This window comes from Monodon monoceros, unplaced genomic scaffold (assembly GCF_005190385.1).
Source record: "Monodon monoceros isolate NGI ecotype Baffin Bay Population unplaced genomic scaffold, NGI_Narwhal_1 Super_Scaffold_7, whole genome shotgun sequence".
Taxonomy (NCBI): Eukaryota; Metazoa; Chordata; class Mammalia; order Artiodactyla; family Monodontidae; genus Monodon; species Monodon monoceros.
The window spans coordinates 70,820,912-70,842,965 of NW_021703784.1; positions in this window are offsets into that span (position 1 = coordinate 70,820,912).

Consider the following 22,054-nt stretch of genomic DNA (forward strand, 5'->3'; position numbering starts at 1 on the left):
TTCTGGTTACTTGAGGCTAACTAACCAGAAAAACCTTGTTTCCAATCCTTGCAAACTTGTCAAAATCTACTTTCTTTTCCAAACATATGTGGTAAATATAATAGAATCTTTGCCTGATGGCTGAGGATTTCACAGTATCTTTATTCATCCTTCTAAATATCTATTCTTATCAGGGTTGGCCCTGTGTACAAAATGCTAATTATACAAAATTTGCTTTAACCTCACCCTACACTCTTCCTGTTGTCTCTCTTTTCTATCCCTTCCCTCTCTCCCCTTTGCGCTTTCATTTTCCAGCAAAATTAACTCTGGGAAATATTGGAGACATAAATATTGGAGACATAAAGGAGAACAGTCCTTTATACTTTAGAGTGAATTCCTTCTTTAGTCAGTTAAAACTCACAAATGGGTCATATACCAAATGTCTGTGAGTTCTGGTGTTTCATCAAATCTCAAATGCCATTGGTTATAAAATTCACTGTGATTTTATGTACCACTCAGGAAAAAAAATCACTGCCAATTAAACTATGACACAATGCATTCTCATCACTTAGAATTTTTCTACTTATCAAAAGAGTTCTCTTATACTTAATTAGGCATGGCTTTCTATCTTATCACTGGTACATGCATAAAAAAGACAAGCAAAATAAATCGAGTAAGGTATTGCTAAAATGTCTCTAATTAGAGCTTGAGATTTCTGAATCAATTTTTGAGTCATTGATATGGGTGTTTTCTCACATAATACCATTTTCTGTTAATGCCAGTGTAAGCATTGGTGATTTAGTAATTCTGAAATGAATTCTTAAAAGAATGAAAAGTCATTGGTGCTAGGCCCTCAGCAGGCTTGCAGTTATATAAAGTGAGCCTACTTCAGAATCCTGCTTCACTTGACTTCTGACTAACCACGTCCCCATCACTTATAACCATTGCTCCTTGGGGCTAAAAGAGTCCTTCTCTGCAGCATCGTTGTGCTTTAACGTGCAGCAAGCCCCCGTACATGGATTATCTCATCGATCCTTTGAACAACCCTATGAGATAGGTATTGTTATCACCCCAGTTTACAGATGAAGAAACTGAGGCTTTCAAAGGTTAAGTAATTTGTCTGAGACCCCGTATGTGGTGGGTCAGGGTCTGAACCTCATTTGTCTGCTTGCTTGTGCCCTCTGTGCTGTGTTAGTGTTGTTGATATTATTATTATCACTCTTCCCACGGTCATCTCAGCCATGAAGTGTAGAAATCAGGGGGCTAGAGGAAGCACAGGTCTGGATTCAGGCAGACCTGAACTCAAACCCTGTCTCCAGCCCTTATCAACTGTGTGATCCTAGAGAAATTATGCATTTTTTTCTGAGTCTCTTTTCCCAGATATAAAAGTGACAGTGATAATACTGACCTCACAGAGAGGTTGTGAGGTTTAGGTGGGATGATCTATATAATGGGCCCAACAGGCCATCATGTTGACTTCCTGCCCCCTGAGATGTGCTCATTCACATCTTTGGCCCTTAATCATTCACACAGTACATGATCAAGAAATATGTTTTTGTGAATGAATGCCGTGATGGATGTAATTTCCTAGGTAACTGAGGATTAATTAGAAATTCTCTTTTGTTCCAGCCCTTGTTAAAAATCCTTAGAAAATGTCAGAATCCATTTTTCTTACATGCGGCGACCATGATTTAATCTTTGATTCATTTTGAACATCATTCCTCGTTACCCAGGCCTGCAGGTGTAGCCAAGAATGATATAGAATATTGAAAATAACATGCAAATTGGTTTAAAAATTAATTCCAAATGAGAACTTTAAAAAAAGTAATTTACCTTTTGCTCAGAGTTTCAGCTAAATGCCCATATAGTTGAAGTTACATAATTGAAGGCAAGATATTGGAAGCATTCTGGCTTCATATGCAATTTATACTCAAGTATTTTTACAATCATTTACTTTAAAAAATTCATTCCGAGCCTACTATGTGCCAGGCCAGGGGCTGGTATACAAGATAGATGAAGCTACTGTCTAGGGGGAAGGCAGACAATTGGTGGGGGAAGTCCTGGGAGCTATGAGAATCCATGTCAGGAATTCCTACCAAGTCTGGGTTTGGTGCCTGGCGAGGGTGAAGGTGGTGATGGTCAGACAGGGAAGGCATTCTGGGGGAAATGATGCTTAAGCCAGGAGCTGCAGGATGAGCTAGAGTCAGATAAAGGGAAAGGTTTTCTGTGTAAGAGATGCAGCCTATGCAAGAGCACCCCCAGTGTTGTCCAAGGTGCTGGGGTCAGTGCGGTTGGAACAGAGTAGGGGTCCCAGGGGGATTGGAGAGGCAGGAGGGGAAGGGGCCAGGTCATGCTCTTAATTGATTATCTAAGGGAGGCTTATGTGGCTCCAGTATTTATCTTGCATTCTTTCATTGTCCATCTGTTAGGCACCACGAGTGCTGGAGGCACTGTGTTAGGCCCTGGGTAGCACCGTCAGCAGGTGATAGCCTGGACCTCAGGGTGCACACAGTCAGTGGGGAAGACACTCGACACAGTCGGGTACCGATCACAAAGAATGAAGCAGTAAACCTCTTGTGAGGTGAAAGGCTCAAAAGTGATTCCTTAGAGGACAGGACACATGAACTGTGCCTTGTGCACGGTCCACGCCTATCTTATTAACTGTCGGACCTGTGTCCCCAGCCCACACATCTCCTGGCATCAGACGGGCATTCAGTGGGGATCTGGAGATTAACTGAACAAATGAATGAATGAAGAAATGGTTTAACCCTTCCTGCTCAACAGCTTTTATTTTCTTTCGTCTGTGCTGCATACACATCTGGAAACACCTCTATTCCATTGTAATGCAGGCCAGTCCTTCTACATAGTGTTCTGGAAATCAGTACAGAAAAAAAATGCAATTTGACCTTGTTGTCATGGAGCTTGCAATGGAATGAGGAAGGCAGGCATTAAATAACTAACCACACAAATAATTATGTAATTAAAATGTTGACACACAATACAAAGAAGATATACAGGGGGTGTATAAGGGCACATAACGGGGCCAAGGAAAGCTTTCTTAGAAATGGCTGCTTTTCTCCAGTTTTAGTGAGGCTTAAGATGAAACAAAGGTGTCTACTTATCCTAAACTTTTGTTACATTTTAGTGTCCTGTGGTCTTTTTGGTTTTTTTGGTTTTGTTTTTGCACAAATCTATCCCTTTAATAGAAAACACTTTGGAATCTGTGTTCTGATTAATCTAAAATTAATTCAATTAAGAAAGGCACATAAGTACATTCATAAGTACATTTGAGACATGTAAAGAAGGGGCAAAACAGGAATAAAAGATGGTTACTCTGAAGGAGAAGGTGAACTGGTAATCCAATGGAGAGAAACCTGAAGTGGAAGAGGATAAAGACTGAAGTGATTCAAAAGAACACACTGGATATGGAGGATAGAAAACAGAGCTCAGCTCAGAGTTACAGGTATTTTCAGAGAAGAAACTTGAACAATTTGAGGGAAGTCATAGTCAAAAATTTCACAACAGAGAAACTTCTTAAATTGAAAGGGAAAAGAAAAAAAATTGAATCTCTAGGTCAAAGTATATTGCTTTGGGAAAAAATACTAGGTGTTTTTAATTGAAGTACAGTTGTTTTACAATGTTGTGTTAATTTCTGCTGTACTGCAAAGTGATTCAGTTATACATATATATATATATATATATATATATACATTCTTTTCCATATTCTTTTCCATTATGGTTTATCACAGGATATTGAATATAGTTCCCTGTGCTATGCAGTAGGACCTTGTTGTTTATCCATTCTATATATAATAGTTTGCATCTGCTAACCCCAAGCTCCCAATCCATCCCTCCCCCTTGGCAACCACAAGTCTGTTCTCTATGTCTGTGACTCTGTTTCTGTTTCATAGATAAGTTCATTTGTGCCATATTTTAGATTCCACATATAAGTGATATCATATGGTATTTGTCTTTCTCTTTCTGATTTACTTCAGTTCCTATGATAATCTCATGTTGCTGAAAATGGCATTATTTCATTCTTTTTTATGGCTGAGTAGTATTCCATTATGTATATGTACCACATCTTCTTTATCCATTCATCTGTTGATGGACATTTAGGTTGTTTCCGTGTTTTGGCTATCGTGAGTAGTGCTGCAGTGAACATAGGGGTGCATGTACCTTTTTGAATTATAGTTTTGTCTGGATATATGCCCAGGAGTGGGATTGCTGGATCATATGGCAACTCTATTTTTAGTTTTTTGAGGAACCTCCATACTGTTTTCTATAGTGTACTTACATTCCCACCAACAGTGTAGTAGGGTTCCCTTTTCTCCATACCCTCTCCAGCATTTGTTAGACCTTTTAATGATGGCCATTCTGACCAGTGTGAGGTGGTACCTCATTGTAGTTTTGATTTGCATTTCTCTAATAATTAGTGATGTTGAGCATCTTTTCATGTGCCTGTTGGCCATCTGAAAAAATACTCGTTTTATTATTGGTTAGGTGCAAAATCATGACCTTCTTTATATTTTTATATAGGCGAGCCAGTGAACTGATAGCAAATATTCCATTAAATAAATCAGTTGAGGAATTATTAAAGCACCTGAGCAACCACTCAATCTTTACAAAAAGAAAGAAGGATTCATGGCAAATGTCAAATAAAAACAAAAAGTAATTTAGAAGAAAAGAAATGGCTGCTTGCACTAGGTTCTGAAGGGGCAAAAGGAGGTGGGAAGAATGTCTCAGGCAGAGGGAGTAGCAGATGCAAAGGCCCCAAGACAGGGAGGAGCAGAGTGTGTTCAAGGACATGACGGAAGGCCAGTGTGGCTGAACACCAGGGATTAACTGGGAGGGTGGCCGGAGGTGGGCTGGAGCACAGACAGGGGCTCCTCACTGGAGGGCTTGCAGCCACGTTAGAGATTTTGATCGTTGGTCTAAGAGTACTGGGAGCCATTGAAAGATTTTAAACTGGGGGGGGAGATATATCAATCACACAAGCTGGTGAGACATGAATGGATTGGAGGGGAGCAAGAAGGGACACTGAGAGGCGTACATACACACACACACACACACACACACACACACTCTGTCTCTCTCTGTCTCTCTCTGTCTCTCTCTGTCTCTCTCTGTCTCTCTCTCTCTCCAAACAGGCTGACAATGCCCTGTATACAGCCGTAGGGAACACGGAACTGAGGTTTGATTGTTCTTCACATTATTTCTTCCTTGTCTTTCTGATATGGCCCACCCCTTCATTCTGCATTAAAGCTGACATTACTTGTTATTTATTTTTTTACCAATTTTATGAAACAACAGACACGACACTTCCCTTACTGTTGTTCTTCTCAGGGAGAGGATGTGGGTCACAGCAGATAACGTGCTTTTATCAGAGCCCATTTTCTCCCTTGGTTTCAAGGGGAGGGCCAGGGGTTGGGGGTGCTGAAGTCAGGCAGGAGTGGAATTCACCCTTCTGTCAGGGGTTGGCTTGAAAGCGAGCGTTAGCACATATTCAATTTGATACAGGAGCTCCCCTTGGACACGGAACCTGGTCCTTATCTCATTTTTCCCATTAATAATGAGCTGTTAAATTACATCGCTCATGCCATTTGTGGAGATAGCGACGTGCTGGCTTAATTGTAGCCGCCCTGGTGCCCCATCATCTTAATCCTTCTCCTAATGGCTTGACACGGGGAGCAGGGTGGCTCAGAACTACCGGTTTGGGCCTGGCTCTACACCTTTCAAGGAATCTCTAGTTTCAGAGTCAGGGACCCTCATGGCTGAAACTGATGGGGCTCTGAGGGTGAGGGCCCTGGGGAGGGGAGACCGCAGACATTCCCATCTGTGTGCTCCTTCCTCCCCATCTCCCCAGGGGCCCTCTCCGGAATGCTAATGGGTTGAGGAAAGGCGGCTGGTGTGGGCGGCAGGGCCTCCACTCTGAACATTCAAGCAGACCACCGCCCCCCCGCCCCGCCTCCTCTCTGGCTTTTGAGGGCAGCGTGGGCAAGCTGCTGACTTCCTGGGATCAGGCCAGCTGATAAACAAGGATAATTATGTCTGTGGCTTTGCAGTCCCTCAAAACCAAAGGTGAAATGATTCATTCTAAAGGAGGGATTTCCCCAAAGAAATGACTTTGTACCCCTGGTAGGCGTGGCTAGAAAAGAGGTGCATTTCTCAAATGTGGGGAGAGGACCATTCTCTGCTCTTGCTGGGGGAGTCCAGGCATTGGAGGGCTGGCCAGAATTAGGATTAGGGGCGGTCTGCAGAAGCCTGCAGAGATATTGGGAGGTGGTGGCAACACAGAAAAGGCCCAGAGCTCTGGTCCCACCCAGCCACCAATTGGCTGTGTGAACTTAGAGGAAACGCCCTTTCAGTACTGTGAAATTTCTAAAAATGGGTCCCAGTTTCTAAAATGGGTGTGACGGTGGGCTACGTCAGAGTTATCATCCTCTCCCTCTCAGCCACCATCGTCAGGTGTGTGGCTCAGTTTCCTTGACCAAAAGAGCTACATAGGTGGACTGCCCTGGGTTCCTCGTGTTTTGATTTCAGCCGCTTCTTCCAGTGTGGGGAGAAAGGTGGTCCCTTATGGGGTAAGATTTGAAATGCACTCCTGCCCGAAGAGGTCTCCCTATCTCCGCATCAAAGGGCCTGAAATTCCCACGGTTTGCATCTAATTTGAGAGGGAGGCTGGGTAATGTAGTGGAAAGAGCATGGGCTTTGGTGGTGAGACATGAGCCCTGGGCATTTTCCAGGTTAGTCAGAGTGCCTCCTTCTTGCTGAAGGCACTGCCACCTCGTGGTCCTGCTGCCACCCACAGCTGGACAGTCAAAGCTGAAGCGCTGGGCCAGCGTGGCCTCCATGCCCTATGTGCTGGCCCTTATCCTTGCTGCGTTGTCCCTCACTGTGAGACATGGGTGGGAGGCAGGATATTGTCTCTGGCCTCCCTAGTGCCTACCAGGGACTGAATGATACCATGTGGAAGTATAGGGAGCCAACCCTCCGTAGACTTGGACCAATGGGAAGGAAGAAGCCTGGGGGAGATGGGCAAATTCCCCGCTTCTTCCTCCCTGCCATGGACCACTCCAAGGCAGTTTGTCCTTGCAGATCTTTTGGAGGAAGTTCCACATGCTAAGCAGACAAACCTGCCAATCACCTGCTGTCACGTAACAGCTTGTGGTGAAGCAGTGGCCCCCAGTGAGGCATCGCTTTGCATCCTTTTGCCCCTTTCCTGGTCTCATTTTCCTCTTTTTCTCCCTCTTGCTGCCATGGGATTGCACTTACCTAAGAGTATCTGTAGTTGAATTCCCGCTGAAGCTTTGCTTCCTGGAGGACCCAGACTGAGACATCTGGTTTGGCACATGGATCTACAGCTTGCCAGCGGTGTGAGTCGTGCAACTTCTCCCCTCGTAAAATGCCAGTTTTCTTCTCTGTAGAATAGGGATAATAATATTCAGCTCTCAGAGTGTGAAAAGTAGATATAATGAGTATCAAGTATTTAGCACAGAGCCTGGTGCATAAGCACAGCGAGTGCTCAATCATTATCTTTATTATTGCTGCTGTTATTATTTATAACAGGAATGGTTGGCTGTCACCAAAGTAGAGTGCACCCCTTCCACAATAAAGAGTTGCTGCTCAGAAGCCCTGCCCCGCCATGGATTTCCATTCAGCCTTCCTGGCGACTAGGCAAAGCCATATGACTGAGTTCTGGCCAGTGGAACGTGGGGAGAAGTGATGTAATGCCTCACCCCGGCCTGGCTCATAAAATGTTCTTGCCGCAGTTTAACCATGTGCTGAAGACAGCAGAGTATCCAGCAGCCCAGAGCCCTGGATGGCTGCAGGGCAGAGGCCCCCCGTTCACCAGCCCATCCCGTCACACCACCAGTGAACGTTATGTAAATATGAGATCAATTCTTTTTGTGTTGAACCACCAAGATTTCGGATTTTTTCTGTTACTGCAGCTGGTATTACCTTAATCATTACATTGTTATTGCTATTGCGTCTGTAACTTCTTATTATTCAGAGTAAGACCTTTTCTGGGAGGCCCTGTTGAGGCTTTTCAAGGGGTTCGGAATGTGGACTCTGGAGTTAGAAGGCTTGGATGTGAATTCCACCTCCATCACTTTACTAGCTGTGTGACTTCTGTGCCAAATGACTTGAACTATAAAATGGATCAGTTATGAGAACTGGGTCAAGAAAACTGTGTAAAGAATAGGACAGTGTCTGGCACAGAACGAGTTCAAGGAAATTTAGCTGCGACCACCCCCATCATCTTCATCATTGTCACGATCATCGTTATGTCAGTGGAGAGTTGGGCCCTGACGGAATGGGAGGTGGAACTGTGGTCTGGCTCTGGGGTTGAAGGGGGGCATAGAAAATAATCAGGACATGGGTGTGCAGGTTTGAGAAAGGCAGCTGAGCAGTGGGGAGATGAGGTGATGCAGTGCTGAAGACTTGGCCCATTTCACAACTGATGTAGCAGGGCACCTACGTTGCTCTGGAAGATGACTTCAGTCCTACTGGCCAACAAGCATCTTCCGAGAGCATCCTGTGGACAGAGCACTGCCCTGGGCACTGTGGGAGATGCAGTAAGAAGGGGAAGGGAGTGGGAGAGGATGCTGACCACCTGGGACGCACTAGACAGGAGGCTAAGCCGTGGATCCCTGCTAACCTGTTGAACCTTCACCACAAACCCATGAAGTTGCTATGTCTGTCATTTTATAGATGAGGAAGCGGATACACAGGACTCGATGGAACTACCCCAGAATCACACAGTCAGTTGTAGAGTAGAGGTTTGAATCTTCACTGGGTAGAGACCCTATTGTCTCTGGAGCCACTTTCATTCACCAAAGCTAGTTCAGGAGAATTTATGGTCGCAGCTGGGAAAAGGCAAGCAATGTCAGTAGACGGGGGCTTGCCCTACCTTTACCATTAGCTGACTTTATGATTTTTGGCACGTCGCTTTATTGTCTCTGATGCTTTTTTTTTTTAACAAGAGGGAAAGGGGGATGGAGGTAAGCCACATATGCCAGGTACCGTACTGGAGTCTTTCAATAGAACAACTAACTCATATAATCTTTCCAACAATATACGAGGTAGGTGATGTTACGGAAAGCTGAGGCAGAGAGAGAGATTCCATCACTTGTCCCAGATCTCTGTGGCACACCCATCTCCTGGGTATGTGTGTCAACAATGTTTTTGTGGCATAAAGTCCCAAGTCACTGTGCCTCAACACAGTCGAAATCTTCAAGACTTCTTCCAGCTCTTAATTTACTCAATCTCATTTCTGTAAAGTTTCTTTGGGAAGCGACGCAAGGAAAACGGCAACTTGAATATCCAGCTCTGTGTCATCTACCCTCTCTTCCCAGCCTAAGGCAATGGAGATGCAGCCAAGTAGGCGCATTGGAAACATAGGATCAGGATCTGGGTTCTTCTGGGTTAGATCCTCTTTCTTCCTCTTCTCCCCTTCCACCCTCCCCGCCTCAGAGCTGTGGGCTTCTAGCTTCCTCTATTTTTTCAAAGGTGGGGAGGGTCATTATAAATGCTAATTTTGCATCCTTTCTTCCTTTCCTCCCACTTCTTCTACTGTGTGTTCTGTGTCATTAACCAAGGCCCAACTGGCACAGAGAGCAGGGCCGGAGGTTGTTTGGGTTTAAATGAAAGTTGACACAACTCGGGGTTTATCTGCTTCACCTGGCAGCTCTCCAGGGAATGGAGTTTTGGGCCACGTGGAGGGAGTTTTCTCCCTTTTAATGAGCTGCTCGCAGCCTGCCAGGTGATAGCAGGGGGTTAGCGACTGCTTCAGGGGATTTGATAACAAGAGCGAGGACTGCATCTCAGACAGAGTGCCGCCTGCCTGCCCGCCCGCGTCATCGTTAATGCCAACAGCTGAACTGCTGAAGGGCTCAGGGCTCTCCTGCGTGTGGGAGCCAGGAGAGGACCCATCGCAGGGACCGTGCCCCTTGGAATATGTCCATCCACATCTACACACTGGAGGGCCCGAGACTTCCAGGCCTGGGTCTGTGTGGACAGCTGTGTGGAACAGATGTTGACATATCCTGGGCCTGATGAAGAGAGAGCCAGTGTCAGGCCGGGCCCTCAAGTGCCGTAAAAGTCCGTCAGGTGCGCATGATTCACGTTCTCTCCAAGGAGAGGGAATCAATAGGTAAAGAACCTGGCATGAGCCAGTGAGGTTATGGTGCTGCCAATTGGACCTGAAGGGGGTCCCGTGTGTTCCCTCCCCAGAACCTAGAAGGTTTGGTACCCACTCATCATGCCCTTCGGGATACTGAGACCCACTGTTGCCCAGCAGGCCTGTGGTAAACAAGGGCTGTCTCCCTTCTACCTCTAACCTGAAAACCTTTTCCTAATTAGTTGGAAATAAAACACTGGCAGTCTCTTTCTAGCTTACTTGTGGCTTCCCTGAAATTGAGTGGGATGGTTCTTTTTAGGATTTAACTGATAGATTCTCCATCAGACTGTCATGTAGACTCGAATAACCATTGACATTTGTGCCTTGCTTCATGGGTTTCAAAGCGCTGCCACTCACCTGAATTTGAGCAGTTTGTGTTGGGAGGAGGTTCAGAGTCTGGGCTCTGCAGTTTGATAGAGTGGGTTCAAACCCCAGCTCTCCCACCTCCCGGCTAAGATACCAGGACAAAGGTGCTTCACCCCTGCTTCCTGAGCTGTAAAGTGGAGACAGCAATTCCTACCTCACAGGTTTTGGGGAAACGAGACTAGAGGATACAGTTACAGCGCTATGTCAGGGTCTAGCATGTAGTTAGCTGTTGTTATTATTATCATTATTAATAATTCTTACAACACTATGAGGTAATAATCTGTGAATTATTAGATGAAGTATTAAGCCTCCCTGACTTAGAATATAAGCTTCCCTCATGGCCAGAGACCATATCTCCTTTCACTTATTAGACTAAGTCACAGAAGGTCTTAGTTTTCTGGACCAACTAGGAATTTGGTTTGTAACAATGTCCCAGAAAGAGTCCTTCCTTATCCTTGATGTTCCATGAGCTGGTCCTTTTGCTGGACTCTTGAAGTGAGATGTAAGATATGAGATACCATCAGAACATGTGAATCAGCATGATCCCAAGTGTCCTGGCACCCTGGTTTAGCCTGAACTGTTGCTGATCACAAGGGGTAAAAACACTTAAAGGCAGTCAGTATGGCCTGGGTGCTACTTCAGCTCCCCCAGCAGGCCTGGCTGTCTCATTGCATGGATTGGAATATAAGCAAGATCCTTAAGAGTTGACTGCCATCTCCCTCCTTCCCAGGGAGGTTGATGGCAAGGACACCCAGGGCCAGGACACCCTGGGAGTTCTGAATCCCTCCCCAATCCCAAGTCTGTTTTATACTGGGACCCAGGTACATGGTTCTCCTTGGGGAGACCATTCATTATTTAGTTGGACATTTGGTTTTGTGGGACATTCTGTTGGACACTTTGTTCTGTACGCTGAGCTATGAGTATTAGTTACGTGGACTCGAATAAGTTGCCTAACCTCTCTGATCCTGTTTCTTCATCTGCAAAATGACACAACAATCCTTACTTCACACTATAAGCGTTAAATGCAATAATGTATGTTATTGTTTAATAATGTTGTTAATATTATAATTTGCATGCTGCATATTACCTAGCATATAGATACCACCTGTTTTCTGTTTTGTTCACATAGCAACTAGTTGTATAAATGAAGCCTTTTTGGCGATGAAATTACACTCTGTGAAGGAGGGAGAGAGGGGAGCCAGGGAGTCAATCTGCTCTCTAAGAGTGATGGCTAAGGAAATAGAGCTGTTGAGAGAGCAGTTATTTATTTGTAAAATAAACCACCAGGATTGTACACAGTGTGGGATTATTTTTTTCAAACTGTGAAATGCAGTTTGTATAACATGATCTATGGATTATTAAATTCACTTAGCCTCAAGCAAGCCTGGAATTGAGCGATTATTTTTGCTTCTCCCCACCCCTACCTCCTGGGTCTGCTAGGGCATCCGGACTTTGCCTCCAGTTTGGGGAGCTGGACCATCTAGGTGGGCTCTATGCTGAGGAAAGACACACCCCCCCCCCCACCCCCCACGCACACAGTGCTTTGTCTGTGGCAGTGTAAGCAGAGGAGGGGCCTCTGGAAGCACTCCCCAGAAGAGGTTCTGAGGAATGTAGAGGCCTGATTTGAAACGCCCGCGAGGAGAAGTGACAGCCTCGGGCAGAATGTATTGGCAGTAGCCCCACAGGGAGGGAGGGCTGTGAGCTCTGGGCAAACACTGCCTCTGCTTCCACCTTCCTGGGCAGGGACCGCCGCCTTCCAGGGCTGATCTTCCTTGCTCTTGACGGAGGGCAAAGGCATAATTGAGGCAGACCATGTGTGGGGATGAGTGGGCGGGGGCGGGGGCATGGAGTGGGTGCTTTTGTAGATCCCTTATTACTACAGTCTGTTTCCCTGTCTCCCTCCCCTGCCAGCCTGTGTGACCCTGGAGGGCAGGGCTGGGCCGTGGCAGTGCTTTCTATGTCCGCGGTGCCTGGACCAGGGTCTGGCCCAGAGCAAGTCAGTGGTTGAGCTAAGAAAACAATCGTGGGTTCCAGTGACCCCCCTTCCTTCTGCAGTCTTCTCTCGTGGCCTGCCCTCAGCCCTCAAGATTTGTGGCGTCATTCTGTTGTGGCGAGAACCAAGCAGACATCCAGAGCAGAGGACGACGAGGGGCCTTGTTTGCTTTTCCAGGGAAAGGCATGACAGGAGAGCTGGTGACCTGCACGTTCTATCATCTTCAATTCATCAGTGGACTCTCATTAAAAAAAGTAACTGCCTAAGTGTTTGGAAATGGGGGAGAAGAACTTCTGTGACGACAGTGAGGTCTGGTCGGGGAATTTAGAAGTCCATTTACTACAGCGGAGCTGCAGGGGTGAATGGCAGTGTGGTATATATGGGTTTTTTTTAAAGTCCCCTTCTGAGGCACAGTGAGCTAAATTCCCTGCACAGCCTACGATGATTTGACTCCTTGGTGGTGGAGGGTCACTTGTAATCAGCAGTATTCAGAGCTGCAGTGCCACCTAATTTCCTTCCCTTTCATTGCCCCCTTTATCTGTGTCTAAAGACCAGTTCCTCTGAGAATGGAAGAAAACCATTTGGTGGCAAGAAAATGACTTGGTCCCCCATTCTCGGCAGAGCTGGCCCAAGCAAATCACGGGTTCTAAGCCCCTGAGGTCATTCGTTACATCCTGTAGCATAAATGGCAAAAAACTTTCCTAATCCGTTAATGGCTTATTCAAAGTAGCACGTAGTAGTTCAGAACCTTTGCTATCTCCCAGCTGACAAAAAAAAAAAAAAAGCCCTATTAATAAAAATATAAGCAACTGGCACATTTGTAGTCTTGTTTTGACTTTTGAATTAATGTCTGGTTTCCTGAGGTTTGAATTAATGAGGTTTCCCTGCCTAACCTATGCAACTTCATAATTCACAACAAATCATGCGGCGGGACTGGCTTAATCGGTTTGGTTTGAGGCAGGGACGCGGTTGTGTATGGTTTCCACCAAGTGGCATCGATTCTTTTCCAGGGTCAAGTGTGTGATGGGCCTGAGCTTAGTGCATCTGATGCTTCCCCGTCTAGGCCACCTGAGCACAGCAGATGCCAGCTGGTGGGCGATGGTTTGGGCCTGCTGGGTGGGCGGAGTTCTGTAGCAATTTCTGAATAAGGTATGGACTTGTGGTCTGAAACGATAGGACAACTTGAAGGCTTGTGATAACAGTGGCCACTTAGTAAATGACCACATAGTAGGGACTTCTCCAACTGCCCTCCTAGAATACATATACAGGGATAGAGAGTTTAGCTTGCCCCAGATGAACTCTGCCCTGGAGCATGGACGAAGTTGCTAGGACAAAGGGAGGTAGTTCTGTCTGCCCCTTATTCATGTCTGCAGCTCCCTCTCCCTCTTGTTCTGAGACTGAGTCCCGAGGCTGCCGTGTATTGTTCTGCCTCCTCTCAGTTCCCTGCCCCCCAACCCAGTCTCTTCTTTTGTGACTCACAGATATTTCTAGAGATCTACTCTTCTCCCCCAAGCAGCACAGAACCGATGATACCACAGAAAGGGAAGCATGTCCCCTCTGATGGACCCAGTGTCCACCTACACCTCTCCCCAAGTGGTACACGTTCTCTCTTTTCCCTTCCCCCGCCCCGCTTCATCGCTTCCTTCCTTCCAAAAGGTATTTATTGAGGACCTACTATTAGTCAGTTCTGGGCTGGGCTCTAAGTATACAGCAGTGGAGCTCCCAGTCTGGGGGTGGAGAGAGAAAACAGCCACTTGTGCAAATACTGAACTACTCACAGGTGACTGGGAGGCTGCAAAGGCGAGTGCAGGATGCTAGGAGAGCAAAGGTACAGTGAGGCTGGGATGGGGACCCAAAAGGCTTGCCTGCTCTGAGGATGTTTCAGCTGAGACTGAGGGATAGGCTGGAGTTTCCTAGAAGGAAGGAAGGGGAACGGGAGAGAGTCCTGGAGGAGGAAACTGCCTCTCAGCTGGTTCAAAGTCCCTGAGACAAGAAGGAGTAGAGTCGAGTCAGGGACTTGGAGGTGGAAGAGGCTGGCTGGAGCCTGCAGGTGAAGAGGGGCAGCAGACGCTGAGGCTGGCAAGGACCAGAGCAGCAGGCCCCGAAGGTTAGGTGGAGGGTGGAGCCTGGATCCCAAAGAGAAGGGGCTGAGCAAGGAAGTATCTTCCATAAAGTGTCCCCACAGCTGTGGTATCTGCTGTCCCATCCTCACTACACAGTGCACATCACCCTGTGATGTGGTCAGTTCTGTTAAGTGTAAGAGTCTGTGTGTGTGTGTGTGTGTGTGTGTGTGTGAGAGAGAGAGAGAGAGAGAGTGTGCACCAAAGATTCTCTTCACTTCCCTTCTATTATTTTCATGTAAGTGGATAACCCTTTAAAAATCAGTCCTAAACTAAAGGCAAATTTAGGTAAATCCTTTTTGAAAACTCATAAATAATCTCTAAATAGTTACCGAGTGCCTGCCATGCTCCAGGTGCCATGCTGGACACTGAGATAGGAAGAAAGAGCTCACAGGCTGGGGAATGACCATCGTGAAAGGCCCATGCCCTCCCTGTCTTCCCAAAATGCCGTCCGCTCCCCCTTGGGCAGGTTCCTTCCTCGGCCCCATTCTCCCACACCCCACTGTCTGGGTGAGAAATGCTCCTCTGTCTTCCAAACCCCTGTATTTCCACTTTCATCATGACAATAAGATCGCAAACAATGAGAACACGATAAGATAAATAGCGGCTGCTATATGTAAAATCTTTTTACATGTGTTAATCCTCATAACTACCCTGTGATAAAGGCACTTATTGTCTCCATTTTACAGACGTTGAAACTGAGGCACAGAGAAGTTAAGTAATTTGATCAGTATCACATGCATTCAAAGTCTCATGGCTGGTAAGTGCCAGAGCTGGGGTTTGATCCCAGGCAGGCAGTCTGACTCCAGAGACTGGGGTCCTAATTGTGACAGTTTATTGCCCATATTTAACTGTTCATTGCTATGAATTCCCCTCTAGATTTTAACAGCAGACACTATGGCTATTTTGTTCCCTCTGAATCCCCAGTGCTTAGCACTGTGCCTGACACATCACAGGTATTCAAAATAAACATGTGGAGACTGGCTGATTGCAGATAAAGGCAAAGGAAAATTTGGGACAACAGATGTGAGGCCTGAGTGTGGAGCAAGCCTCTTGGATGGAAGGCCCCTGAGAAAGAGTGCATGTCCTTCAGGAGGGCTACGATCCAGACCCTAACAAAATTCAGTGAGATTTAGGTCAGTTGAGGGAAACTGATCTTTATTCTTAAGCTGGATATTAGAAATCTGTTTGGAAGATCCCTGACCATGCTAACACTTTTTGGTATGTGGGTATCTCCCCCAGAGAGACATCCTCTGGAGACTCCCATGGGCTGCCTGGGTCAGCCTGTAATAATGTCACCTCTGAGAAAACCAACGTCCTGTCCGAGTGGCCTGGGAGCCCGGTCACGCTGATCCCACCAGCCAGGCCCATCACCATGGCCAGCCTGTCTGCTGACCACTGGGGCTCAGTCCAGAGGGCACCTCCCTGTTCGATCTGACCCCAGGCAGCTGCCCTCCCCACCCCGCCCAGAGCACCGCCGGGGCTCCAGCTTCCTGGAACTGGCCACAGTCCCGTCTCCTCTGAAGAGCTCCGTGGGGTTCCTCCCCCTCCTGCCATGCTGACTTGCTCTGAAAACACCCAGCAGCACTTGAGACCTCTCTTAACTCTCCTCAGATTGCCTTGAGGGGCTCCCAGAGTGACTGTCATGTCGTTGGCTGAGACCCCACGGGGCCATCAGCCTGTCCTAGTTCTGCTGTCCAGGGCTGGGGGAGCATCTGACCTGGCCTGGGAGCAGAGGGCAGGCCTCTTTGCCCAATCCTCAGGGCCCCTGTGGCTTTCTCCTCCTCCTGAAATCCTTCCAGCCATGAATCTAAACCCTTCATGGATAAACCTTTATCCTTTTAAATGACTCCTTTAAGGTTTTGTCTCCTGCTCAAGGCCAGAGTCAGCCCTTTAGAAAAGGGAGGACAGAGCCCATCCGGAGCCATCCATCCGCCTTCCTGTCACTATTGTGGCTTAAGTGAACCCCTTTATGCGGGGAGAGGCCATTACGATTATTTTTCAGTATTAATTGCCTATCTGTTTGTGCCTCTGCATAGCCTTCATGGACAATTTTGGACACCGTTCTCTGTGGCTGCCTTGGACACAGATTCTTCTCACAGAGAGATGCTGGCTTCAATGAAACAAGGGTGCTTAAAGTCAACACTCCTTGCCTTGGAGGTGATGCCACTCAGAGCACGGAGAGGGCTGAGGGCTGGGATCAGACTGCCGGGCCAAGGAGAGAGGGGGACTAGAGAAGCTGGAGGAAGGGCTGTGTCTCCAAAAGACTAAGCATCAACTGTGTGGAGGGTTGACTCAAGGACACTGGGGTGTGCGGGTGTCTGCAGAGGGAACACAGTCCACCTGGCCTCCTAGGGTGGGGGCCAGCGCCAGCTGCAAACAGCTGCCTCGATGCTGGCAAGAAAGTAGGTCTCAGGGAGCTTTGACGACACAGCCTCTCTGTGACTCATATTTAAGGAGGATGGACGGCTCCTTCAGGCACATCACCCTGAGGGCGGGAGGTTGTCAATGATAATTGTCATTTACTGTGGGCTAGGCCTTGTGCTTAGGGCTTTGCAAGGACTTTTCTAGATGGACATCCCTGAGGCAGGGCGCCTGTCCTTTATTCATCCCAGTGCCCTTACTGACAGCTTATCATTTGCTAACACCGTGCTGAGCTGGTAGGCAGAACGGCCAGTCCTTTGCTCATGAAGCCTACAGAAGAATGGGTGGGATAGTGAAGGGAACAGACCAGGACTGTTGTCATGAATTAACAGGTCATTGTAACTGAAAACAACAAAGGAGGCAGATGGCCGAGGATAACATTTCTGAGGAAGTGACGATGAATATGAGATGGAGCCAAGAAGGGGGAGAGTTGGGGCATTCCAGACAGAGGGAATGGCATGTGCAAAGGTCCTGAGGTGGGACAAATCTTAGTGTCTTCAAGTAACAAAATGAAGGCCAGTTGGCTAAAGCATTCTCAGAGTGGATCTCTAGTGGATCTCAACATCACCTGAGAACAAGTTAGAAATGCAAATTCTCAGGCCCACCCCAGATCTACTGAATCACAGACCTTGGGGGTGGGGGACCCAGCAAGACTTCCAGATGGCTCTGATGCATCTTAGAGACAGAGAACCACTGGGCTTGAGCACAGTGTGCAAGGGGCGGGGTTGCCTGAGATGAGCTGTAGAGGTCGGTAGGGCCAGGGAAGGTGCAACAGCCAGTTTAGATTTTAAGCGCAATTGAAGTCACCGAAGGATTTTTCCCACTTGGGTGGGATGATCTGAGTTTTCATTTTAAAATATTCCTGGCTGCTATGTGGAGAAGTGATGGATGGGGTGGGGCAGGTTGCCAGTGGAAGATGGAAGGCCAGTTGGGAGGCTGTTTACCATATCCCTAGTGCCTAGAATCACAAGAGGTGCATAGTAGATGTTCAGTAAATATTTATTGGAAGAATGATCGCATTTTAGACTGTTATCTGTTCTCAAAGCATCCTGTAGACTTCATCCACAGCATTTGCCACATATGAAATGCAGTGAATCGTGCATAATCGTTGGTACGTCTCTTCCACTCTGCCATGATTTCTGTAAGGCAAGAACTGGTACCAGGCACAATGCCTGCCATGTAGGGCCTCAAGGAATATTTGTGGAGTGAATAACTGAATGTAATCATAGCGTCTCTGTGAATGGGAACTAATATTTTTCCCACTTTACAGGAGATGAAACATTACAAGAGGTTAAGTTGTCTTCCTAGGAAGGATTGGGGCTAGAATCAGAAACCAAGCTCTTCGGGACGATGCCAGCCCCTCCTTTTGTCCTTTTACCTTTGTGCTATTTAAGAAAAATCACCAGTAGAATTCCAGGGTCTTGTCTGTGCCGGTGAAACAGTCCCCTGAGAATGGTTGCCAGCCGTGAGCGATGCGCGAGAACCCGAGGTATCAAAAGGCCTGATACTTTGGGGCCTGCCCGGTTGCCATGGTGTTTGACCTGTAGTAGACAGAGGCATCCTCTGTGGTGGCTGAGGCCTGAGTGTACATATTCATGGTGGGGCCAGCCCTGCAGAGGGGGAGGGGAGGAGGCCAAGTAGGCAGCACGGGCTGCTCCTGCTGTTCAGGGTTTGAGCACCTTGGAGGTGCAGTGGTGTCACCCAAGTGACCCGGATTGCTCCCATCAGCTCCTCCCAGCCAGGTGAGGACCCAGCTCTGTAAAGCATACTCAGAAGCCTCTGCCTTTTTTTTTTTTTTTAAATTATTTTGTGGGTTTTTTTAAACCCCACATTTGTTTATTTATTTATTTTTCACTGTGTTGGGTCTTCGTTTCTGTGTTAGGGCTTTCTCTAGTTGCGGCGAGCGGGGGCCACTCTTCATCGCGGTGAGCGGGCCTCTCACTGTCGCGGCCTCTCTTGTTGCGGAGCACAGGCTCCAGACGCGCAGGCTCGGTAGTTGTGGCTCACGGGGCTAGTGGCTCCGCGGCATGTGGGATCTTCCCGGACAGGGCTCGAACCCGTGTCCCCTGCATTAGCAGGCAGATTCTCAACCACTGCGCCACCAGGGAAGCCCGAAGCCTCTGCTTTTATAGGTAGAAAAAGTAAAAGAAATGTGCATTTAAAGGATACCTGTGATATCCCTGGTGCTCCTGGGATATTCCCTAATGTGACCCGAAAGTCATTGCCAGTTACGACCACCTATGATGTGCCAGGTGCCATGATAGATCAACAGACACTATTTCACTGAATCCTCAAACACCTTTGTGAGATACTAGTAATGATTATTAATAAGTAACATCTATTGTGTGGAACAGCCCTGTAAAGTTGCTGTTATACAGGTGAAATAACTGAGGTCTGGAGAAAAAAGAAACAGCCTGCCCAACCTCCCAAGTAGAAGTGTCAGAGATGGGACTTGAACCCAGGTCTGTCTGACTTCAGAGCTCACACTCCCTGCCCCATCCCAGGCTTTCCCCTTGTGGAGCAATCTTCTGAGGATGGCTTGACTGTCCCTTCCCAGGACTGGACTCTGTTTACAGGTGAACTGTTGCCCAGGGTGGTGCACGAGGTGAGGTGAATCGGAGACAAACTCAAAGCCCTTGAGACCAGAAGTCCCCGCAGTCCCACCCTCTGATGTGCCCTCTCTTGTTTACCTCCCTAGGACTCAGCTCTTCTGTAAACTGTAGTCCAGGCAGGAGAGGGATCAAGTGACTTATCAGGTCAAAAATGTATTCAAAAAGTTATTAAGCTTCTACTATGTACTAGACTGTGTTCAAATTCTCTGGGGACAGAGGTGGTACATGAAACAGACAGAGTCTCTACTCTCATGGAGTTTATATTCCAATGGGGGAAGAAAAAGTATAAACAAAATTTAAATCAGAGGGAGGAGAAAGAAAACAGTACCATCACCAATGCCTTTTAGGGGGTACTAGTAAATGCTGTGAAAAAACCAAAATAAAATGATGCTGTAGAAAAGGGAGGGTGTGGCGTGAGCAGGCTAATTCAGATTGGGTGGTCCGGAAACAAGTCTCTGGGAAAGTGACTTGGAGGCAAGAAGAGCCAGTGGTGTGAAGACCTAGGGACCAGTGTGCCAGGCAGAGGGACGAGGCTCTGAGGCTGGACCGGCTTGGCGAGTAGGAGGAAGAAAACGATGGTCGGTGTCACTGGGAAGAGGGAGGGGGGAGGGGGGCAGAGCCAGCGCTTGGAGGGCCTTGTTGGCTATGGTAAGGAGTTTAGGCTTTTGTTTTAATTGGGATGGGAGGCCGTTTGAGAGATTTAAGCAGGGAGTGACACCCTCTGATTTGCATTTTTAAAAAAAATTAACCTATTTATTATTTTTGGCTGCCTTGGGTCTCCGTTGCTGCACGTGGGCCCTCTCCAGTTGCGGCGAGCGGGGGCCACGGTGCGCGGGCCTCTCACTGCGGTGGCCTCTCCCGCCGCGGAGCACGGGCTCTAGGCACGCGGGCCTCCGCAGCTGCGGCACGTGGGCTCAGCAGTTGTGGTGCACGGGCCCAGCTGCTCCGCAGCATGTGGGATCCTCCAGGACCAGGGATCGAACCCGCGTCCCCGGCACTGGCAGGCGGACTCCCAACCACTGCGCCGCCAGGGAAGTCCCTGATTTGCATTTTTAAAAGGTCACTTGGGCTGCCACATGAAGGACGAATGGCAAGACGTGGGAGAGAGGGGGGAGCAGGAAGTCCGGTCTTCCCTGCAGGAGCTGCTGGCCTGGGGTGTAACAGGCGGAGGAGTGGAGAAAAGCTGGCAGATTTTATAACAAGTCTGGGGGCAGGTCTGTGCTGGGCAGAGGGGAGAACAGGGATGCGTGTGATGAGCTGCTGTCCTGAAGGATCTTACAGCCCACTCTTAACAAACTCCTATTTGACCCTCAAGAAATAATTATAGAGCATCGAAGAGAATGCAACACAGGAGTGGGTTGTGGGAGCACGGAATGGTCTGAGGTGCACAGCAAGGAGTTAGAGATGGAAAGAAGGCAGGGGGCCTCCCTTCCAGTCCCACTGGCCTGCACTCTGCCTCTTTTCTGGCCCCGCAGCCTCCATCTGGTCCCTTGTCTTATGGGTAGTTTGGCGGCAGGCTTGGCCCCCACATGCCAGGCATCCTGCTCTCGCCCGGTCTGCAAGCCCAGCCATCTGAGAACATCTGGGAGGCGGCAGCTTGATGGGTGGAGGAGGCTCCATGGTGGCTCTTGGGCCTGGCGCCCATAGCTGCCATCCAAGGAGTGGCTCATGCCCCACGCTGGTAGCATGTGGACAAGAGGTCAGCCCAGTGACAGCCACACTGCAGCTGGGAGCAGGTGGTGCTTGTGCTGGGAGGCAAGGGGGATGCAGGAGTGACCAGCCAGCTGTGGCTGCTCCCAGAGCCCCTTTCCACAGGTGTCTGATCTGAATGGAGAGGAAGCACTTGGTGAGGGGACCCTCCACGTGTGCACGGAAGTCACCAAAGCCTTCCGGTAGCTAAGTCACACATTCGTGTGAAATACAATAAAGGCCCTGCTCACGGCCCTGAAACCCGCCCAGGAACATTCTGTGGCTCCCCGTCTCCTGCAGATTAACAGTGACAGTAGCCAAGCCTTTGACTGACCAACCGTGGACCAAGCACTGTTCTGAGTGCCTTATCTTTGTTAATAACTTATTTGATCCTTCACCATGGTATAGATCAGGAAACCAAAGCATAGGGAGGTTAAGGGGTCCAAGTCCAGCAGCTAGTAAGAGGCGGAGTCGGGATTTGAACCCAAGGAGTCTGGCTCCTGGGCCCTATGTTTAGCCAGTTTTCTACGCACAGTAAATAAAGAATAGAGTCCAGAGTCCTCTCCTGGCACATGGTGCTCCTTGGTCCATCATCCCACCTTCCAGGCACACCTCCCACCTCTGAGAGGCCATCTTCCACAGTGGTTATGCATTTAAACTCTGAGATGGGTAAGTGGGGATTCAAATC